Source organism: Lampetra planeri, chromosome 20 (assembly GCF_965212315.1).
Source record: "Lampetra planeri chromosome 20, kcLamPlan1.2.h2, whole genome shotgun sequence".
Lineage (NCBI taxonomy): Eukaryota > Metazoa > Chordata > Hyperoartia > Petromyzontiformes > Petromyzontidae > Lampetra > Lampetra planeri.
The window spans coordinates 3986810-3994605 of record NC_136126.1 but is presented as its reverse complement, the minus strand read 5'-3'; the positions used below and the strand labels follow the sequence as shown (position 1 = coordinate 3994605).

The following is a 7796-nucleotide window of genomic DNA, read 5'->3' as shown; positions in this document are numbered from 1 at the left end:
TGATAGCGCTGCAGCTGACCCCCCCCCCTTACACTCCCACCCCCTCTCCTTTAACGCGAAGCTCTTTGTCCAGCGATTCTCATCGTCTCGCGCGCGCGCGCCGTGTCTGTCCGGGGGTTCTGCCTACCGACACCGCTCGCTCGCTCGCTCCACGAATACAAAACGACGCCACCGATCTGCCACCCCCCCCCACCCCCCCTTCTCTCTCCCTCTCTGGTCGTGTCGCCTCGTCGCATCTCGCGCTCTCTCTCTCCCTTTGCGCCTTCTCGCTCGTTCTATTATAACGTCGCTCGCACGCGCGCGCTCTCTCTCTCTCTGCGGCGTTAGTGGTGGTGGTGCTGCTGGTGGTGCTGTTGGACTGGGCCAGGCTGCCCACGGAAAAGGATGCACGGGCGAGATAAGGGAGCGAAAGGCGCCTTGCGTGGGTCCGCCACGCCCGCGTGCTGCCCAGCATTGTGTGAGTGTTGGTGCTACTCTCTCTCTCGCTCTATTCTCTCTCTTAGCCGTGCGTGCATGTGTCACGCTGTGTGTGTGTGTATGTGTCACGTTGTGTGTGAGTGTGTCACGTTGTGTGTGCGTGCATGTGTCACGCTGTCTGTGAGTGTGTCACGCTGTGTGTGTGTGCATGTGTCACGCTGTGTGTGTGTGTGACGCTGTGTGTGTGTGCATGTGTCACGCTGTGTGTGTGTGTGTCACGCTGTGTGTGTGTGCATGTGTCACGTTGTGTGTGTGTGCATGTGTCACGCTGTGTGTGTGTGCATGTGTCACGCTGTGTGTGTGTGTCACGCTGTGTGTGTGTGAGTGTGTCTCGCTGTGTGTGTGTGAGTGTGTCACGTTGTGTGTGTGTGCATGTGTCACGTTGTGTGTGTGTGCATGTGTCACGCTGTGTGTGTGAGTGTGCATGTGTCACGCTGTCTGTGAGTGTGTCACGCTGTGTGTGTGTGTGACGCTGTGTGTGTGTGTGCGTACGTGTGTCACGCTGTGTGTGTGTGCATGTGTCACGTTGTGTGTGTGTGCATGTGTCACGCTGTGTGTGTGTGTCACGCTGTGTGTGTGTGAGTGTGTCTCGCTGTGTGTGTGTGAGTGTGTCACGTTGTGTGTGTGTGCATGTGTCACGTTGTGTGTGTGTGCATGTGTCACGCTGTGTGTGTGAGTGTGCATGTGTCACGCTGTCTGTGAGTGTGTCACGCTGTGTGTGTGTGTCACGCTGTGTGTGTGTGAGTGTGTCTCGCTGTGTGTGAGTGTGCACGTGTCACGCTGTGTGTGTGTGTGTGCATGTGTCACGCTGTCTGTGAGTGTGTCACGCTGTGTGTGTGTGTCACGCTGTGTGTGTGTGAGTGTGTCACGCTGTGTGTGTTTGCATGTGTCACGCTGTGTGTGTGAGTGTGCATGTGTCACGCTGTCTGTGAGTGTGTCACGCTGTGTGTGTGTGTCACGCTGTGTGTGTGTGCATGTGTCACGTTGTGTGTGTGTGTGTGTCACGCTGTGTGTGTGTGTCTCGCTGTGTGTGTGTGCATGTGTCTCGCTGTGTGTGTGTGCACGTGTCACGCTGTGTGTGTGTGAGTGTGTCACGCTGTGTGTGTGTGTCACGCTGTGTGTGTGTGCATGTGTCTCGCTGTGTGTGTGTGCACGTGTCACGCTGTGTGTGTGTGAGTGTGTCACGCTGTGTGTGTGTGCACGTGTCACGCTGTGTGTGTGTGAGTGTGTCACGCTGTGTGTGTGTGCACGTGTCACGCTGTGTGTGTGTGAGTGTGTCACGCTGTGTGTGTGTGTCTCGCTGTGTGTGTGTGAGTGTGTCACGCTGTGTGTGTTTGCATGTGTCACGCTGTGTGTGTGTGTCACGCTGTGTGTGTGTGCATGTGTCACGTTGTGTGTGTGTGAGTGTGTCACGCTGTGTGTGTGTGAGTGTGTCACGTTGTGTGTGTGTGCACGTGTCACGCTGTGTGTGTGTGAGTGTGTCACGCTGTGTGTGTGTGCATGTGTCACGCTGTGTGTGTGTGTCACGCTGTGTGTGTGTGTCTCGCTGTGTGTGTGTGAGTGTGTCACGCTGTGTGTGTGTGCATGTGTCACGCTGTGTGTGTGTGTCACGCTGTGTGTGTGTGTCTCGCTGTGTGTGTGTGAGTGTGTCACGCTGTGTGTGTGTGCATGTGTCACGCTGTGTGCATGTGTCACGCTGTGTGTGTGTGAGTGTGTCACGCTGTGTGTGTGTGTCTCGCTGTGTGTGTGTGCATGTGTCACGCTGTGTGTGTGTGTGCATGTGTCACGCTGTGTGTGTGTGTGTGCATGTGTCACGCTGCGTGTGTGAGTGTGCATGTGTCACGCTGTGTGTGTGTGTGTGCATGTGTCACGCTGTGTGTGTGTGTGTGCATGTGTCACGCTGTGTGTGTGTGTGTGCATGTGTGACGCTGTGTGTGTGAGTGTGCATGTGTCACGCTGTGTGTGTGAGTGTGCATGTGTCACGCTGTGTGTGTGTGTGCATGTGTGACGCTGTGTGTGTGTGCATGTGTCACGCTGTGTGTGTGTGTGTGCATGTGTCACGCTGCGTGTGTGAGTGTGCATGTGTCACGCTGTGTGTGTGTGTGTGCATGTGTCACGCTGTGTGTGTGTGTGTGCATGTGTCACGCTGTGTGTGTGTGTGTGCATGTGTGACGCTGTGTGTGTGAGTGTGCATGTGTGACGCTGTGTGTGTGTGCATGTGTCACGCTGTGTGTGTGAGTGTGCATGTGTGACGCTGTGTGTGTGTGCATGTGTCACGCTGTGTGTGTGTGTGTGCATGTGTGACGCTGTGTGTGTGTGTGTGCATGTGTGACGCTGTGTGTGTGTGCATGTGTCACGCTGTGTGTGTGAGTGTGCATGTGTCACGCTGTGTGTGTGAGTGTGCATGTGTCACGCTGTGTGTGTGAGTGTGCATGTGTGACGCTGTGTGTGTGAGTGTGCATGTGTGACGCTGTGTGTGTGTGCATGTGTGTGGGGGGAGCGCTTGTGATTCCCGCTCACGGCCAACACCAGCAACGATTATCTGAACCGGTCCTGGACCTGCCCTAGGTGGACTCAGCCTCAAATGAGCACCGTACATTGTGCGGCGCGTAAACATCGCCACTCGGGAGACAAAGGCGGCCGGGCGTGGTTGCTGGCCCTAATACCCCCCTCGTGTGCCGTGTCGGCCTTCACAGGTGCTCGCTAACAGCGCTTACCTGAAAGGCATTGCCAAGGCTACACCGGCGGGCGTTTGCCGCTGTGTGTCTGTGTGAGAGTCGGACATTCGTACGCGTGGACCCATTGATGTGCGCGCACTTTGCTCCACACAACACCGCACGCGTCTGCACGGGATGCTGCATCGTGGCTCTGTATACACCCACACAACACATGTGCTGGTGGTTACTATACACAGACAAAAACAAAGATCCCCCGTGTAGCCTGTAACAGACTGTAGGGGCAAGTGCTGTTAGCGAGCAACTATGAAGGCCGGGACGGCACACGAGGCGGGTGTTAGGGCCAGCACCACGCCCGGCCGCCTTTGTCTCCCCAGTGGCGATGTTTACACACCGCACCGGGGTACTCATTTGAGGCTGAGTCGACCTAGGGGAGGCCCGGGACCGGTTCAGATAATCGTCACCGGTGTTGGCCGTGAGCGGGAATCGAACCCGGGTTTGCCAGGTCTCTAGCGCAGCGTAGCGCTAACCGCTGCACCACCGCTCCCCACTACTATACGCCCATTGTGGCCCATGCAGAGGCGGGTGTTCACATCAACGATGGAAACCACGAGGGCTTAATACGAGTGGCTGTGAGAGTGAGTGACGCGATATACATTTAAAGTCTTATTTATTTAGTTATTTTTATTTTAATTTATCCGGGACGCGAAGGCCAGCCAAGAATTCCCGGGAGGTTGTGGACAGGAGGAGGGGGGTGTTTTCCGGCGTTCAGCCCCGGACAGCTCCGGCTGAAATGAAGCCCTTGGGTGAAGCCGGATGCGACAGACGACACTTGCGGTGTTTCTCAATACGAGTCATAAAAACGTAAAGACGGTCGTATTTCCATTGATCAGATTAACATGTAGTGTTATACCAACATCATCCACAATACAAGTTTTTTTTTTAATTTAGGTTAGATCGCGTTAATATATCAATGTGTCGTTAAACCCGCCACCACCCGACACAGCCAACTAGTAAAAGGGTTGTCACGTGAACAGAACGTGGCCAATTCGTTACTAGTACAGCACTAGTATGTAGTGTATAGTGTAGTGTATAGTGTAGTGTGTAGTGTAGTGTATAGTGTAGTGTGTAGTAGTGTAGTGTATAGTGTAGTGTGTAGTGTATAGTAGTGTATAGTGTAGTGTATAGTGTGTAGTAGTGTAGTGTATAGTGTAGTGTATAGTAGTGTATAGTGTAGTGTGTAGTGTAGTGTACTAGTACAGCACTAACCGGTGTGTTGGAGAGCCAAGCCACAACAACATTTACAATCTGAGTACGACATTTCGCCAGTAATTACAATTAGCTTTATCAGTTTGTAATTGCTAGTAACTAATTTTCACATATATAATCGATGTATGCCTTAGCATCCAGTTATGTTTACATAGGGATGGCCCAGTGGTTAACGCACCACTGGTGATCATAATAATGATAATTGGGATTAATAAAGCGTCGACTAAATGCATAAGCATCTCATTTTACAAGGCACACATGAAAGGCACATTCAGACCAATAAGCTCGGCAGTAATACAAATACTGAACTATTTACATCCGCAATTGACATGTTCATAAAAATCTTCTCTAGATACTTTTTTTTAGAAGGCTCCTGCTGCACGTGAATCTTCGCCCAATTACATACATATAAACATTAATTAGCCGTTTCACTTCGTGGAGAATATAACAGCGATGCCCGGAAACCCCCCCCACCACCCCCCCAAATCTCTGCATACAGGGGATCAACACCGTCAAAGTCCGCACAGACGGGTCCACGAACCCAGCTTCTGTACTAAAGTTTCACCAATCTACATCTTTTCACGCGACTCGAGGCCCACCGCCGCCGCTTGGAAACGATCCGCCGACGAAACGCGTCCACGGCTGGGAGCATCCCTGGACGACACAGACACGACACAGACACTCTTCGGCGAGCAGACGGGGGGGGGGGCAGGGGAGGGTATTTGACGCTGCCGAAATTAGGAGACCTGCCCGGGCAGGTGGTGATGCCTCTCCTCTTGGGTAGGGGGTGGAGGCTAGAGAACAATGCGTTAGAGACACACTCGGAGAGAACTGCAGCTGCTGCTGAAGTTGCTGCTCCCCATTCTGTTTGGTGTTTAACATTTGCTTCGAGTTTGTTGAACATTGATTGTATCTTGTCCCCCCCCCCGCCTCATTCCCTCCTACGTCTTTGTATCCCCCCCCTCCCCCGCCTTTACACAACATAACGCTGCAAGGTCGCATCACAGCGTGCTCTGTGCACTGTGACGTCACACCGCGTGCTCTGTGCGCTGTGTGACGTCACACCACGTGCTCTGTATACTGTGACGTCACACCGCGTGCTCTGTGCGCTGTGTGTCGTCACACCGCGTGCTCTGTGCACTGTGTGACGTCACACCTCGTGTTCTGTGCACTGTGTGACGTCACACAGCGTGCTCTGTGCACGGTGTGTGACGTCACACAGCGTGCATAGAGCACGCGGCTCACGAGCCAAAGTCAGAGTTGTGGGTGAAGTTGGTTCTGTTACTTTTTATTGCTCAATAAAAAAAACGTGTGGTACAGTGATACCCCGGCGGTATACGTCGGGGATGCGTTCCTGAAAGGCGCGACGACGTATATCGAAACGACGTGAAATCAAAGCGATGTACAGGGTAGGCGGTGGTGGTGGTGGTCGTGGTGGGGTTCAGGCGACGCGAGTCGCGACGCGGTGTTAATCAAGTGACGACTGCTGCTGTACGCGTTTCGAAAATTGCCTGCGTAAGAATTGACGTGAATCCTTTCCTGCGTGTTGTATGTCACCAGTCCGTGCGAGGTATGCCACCACGAGAGGCCGCCGCTATCATTCCTCGTGTACACGATATTTCACACCAGCCGCGATGTCTTTCATCTCCTTCTTTAGGCCGCCTTCTTGTCATGCACGTGGGTTGGTGGTGATGGGCCAGAGAAGATCGCACGACGTATGAAAGACAACGTCAGAGCAGTGGCGGCTCCTGCAAAATCTCTCAGGGGGGGCAAATGTCTGGATGATTGATAAGGATAAGGTCCACCCATGCAATGGATACATTAACAGCTTAAGCATGTAAAGGCAACTTCACTTCTTTAATATTAATGCAAAATAAAGTGACTCTTACAATACATCTTGTTTGTTTCTATACTCACTATTATTACAATCCACTCAGTTTATTTTATTAAAGATTCCACTAGGGGGCGACAAATAATATTGTTGGATGAAACGTGCTTACGTATGATGACGTAAGCACGTTAGGGCGAGCCCTCCCGGAAGCCATAGAAAATGCATTGCAGCGCCCCCGTTCGAAAAAAAACATCTTTGAATGTAAGTCTATGGGGCCACTCGGGGCGATTCTCAGCCGGAGTGAAATCGCCCAAAAAGAGGCGGTACTCCACAGAACGTAGCATGACGCTGATTGGACTATATCCAGAGGCACAGTAACGGCTCGCGAAACATTGGTGGTGCGTCGCCCAATCGCCCTAATGAAGAAACCGCCCCTGCGTCAGAGAGTTTTTCTTCATTCACCAGATAAGGCCCACTAGCCTATAACAGCTCTGTTTTTCAGAAGAGACCTGGCCACCAATGATAACTCAAGGAGGAGACTCGCCATGTGGAAATGTGTTGCAGACAAATAGTCTGAACGCATGTTTCTAAATGTAGAAGGAAAAGAAAGGACTCGGAGAAACAAACTCAATGCGACCACGGGAAGAAAAACACGCAGACTCCAAATATACAGCAGCAGGCGTCAGGGTTGGGATCGAACCCACGGCCCCCTGTACACCAGGCGAGGTCGTTATCATCTCTTAGCCACCGTGATGATGATGAGAGAGAGACACGCAAACTCCAAATATACTGCAGCAGGCGTCAGGGTCGGGATCGAACCCACGACCTCCTACATACCAGGCGAGGTAAATAACTTCCCCTAGCCACCGTGATGATGATGAGAGAGAGACACGCAAACTCCAAATATACAGCAGCAGGCGTCAGGGTTGGGATCGAACCCACGACCCCCTGTACACCAGGCGAGGTCGTTATCATCTCTTAGCCACCGTGATGATGTTGAGAGACACGCAAACTCCAAATATACAGCAGCAGGCGTCAGGGTCGGGATCGAACCCACGACCTCCTGCATACCAGGCGAGGTTATTAACTTCCCCTAGCCACCGTGATGATGATGAGAGAGAGACACGCAAACTCCAAATATACAGCAGCAGGCGTCAGGGTTGGGATCGAACCCACGACCCCCTGTACACCAGGCGAGGTCGTTATCATCTCTTAGCCACCGTGATGATGTTGAGAGACACGCAAACTCCAAATATACTGCAGCAGGCGTCAGGGTCGGGATCGAACCCACGACCTCCTGCATACCAGGCGAGGTTATTAACTTCCCCTAGCCACCGTGATGATGATGAGAGAGAGACACGTAAACTCCAAATATACAGCAGCAGGCGTCAGGGTTGGGATCGAACCCACGACCCCCTGTACACCAGGCGAGGTCGTTATCATCTCTTAGCCACCGTGATGATGAGAGAGAGACACGCAAACTCCAAATATACTGCAGCAGGCGTCAGGGTCGGGATCGAACCCACGAACTCCTCCAAACCACG

The 7796-nt window shown here is 52.7% G+C and overlaps 1 long non-coding RNA gene across 1 annotated transcript; it reads left to right on the top strand.

Annotated features, from left to right (window-relative positions):
- Nucleotides 1-56: 56 nt before the first annotated feature.
- On the top strand, nucleotides 57-6314 carry LOC144724290 (uncharacterized). The gene is made up of 2 exons (XR_013586460.1): nucleotides 57-457; nucleotides 6079-6314. It is a non-coding gene; the product is annotated as an uncharacterized LOC144724290 (long non-coding RNA).
- Nucleotides 6315-7796: the final 1482 nt, after the last annotated feature.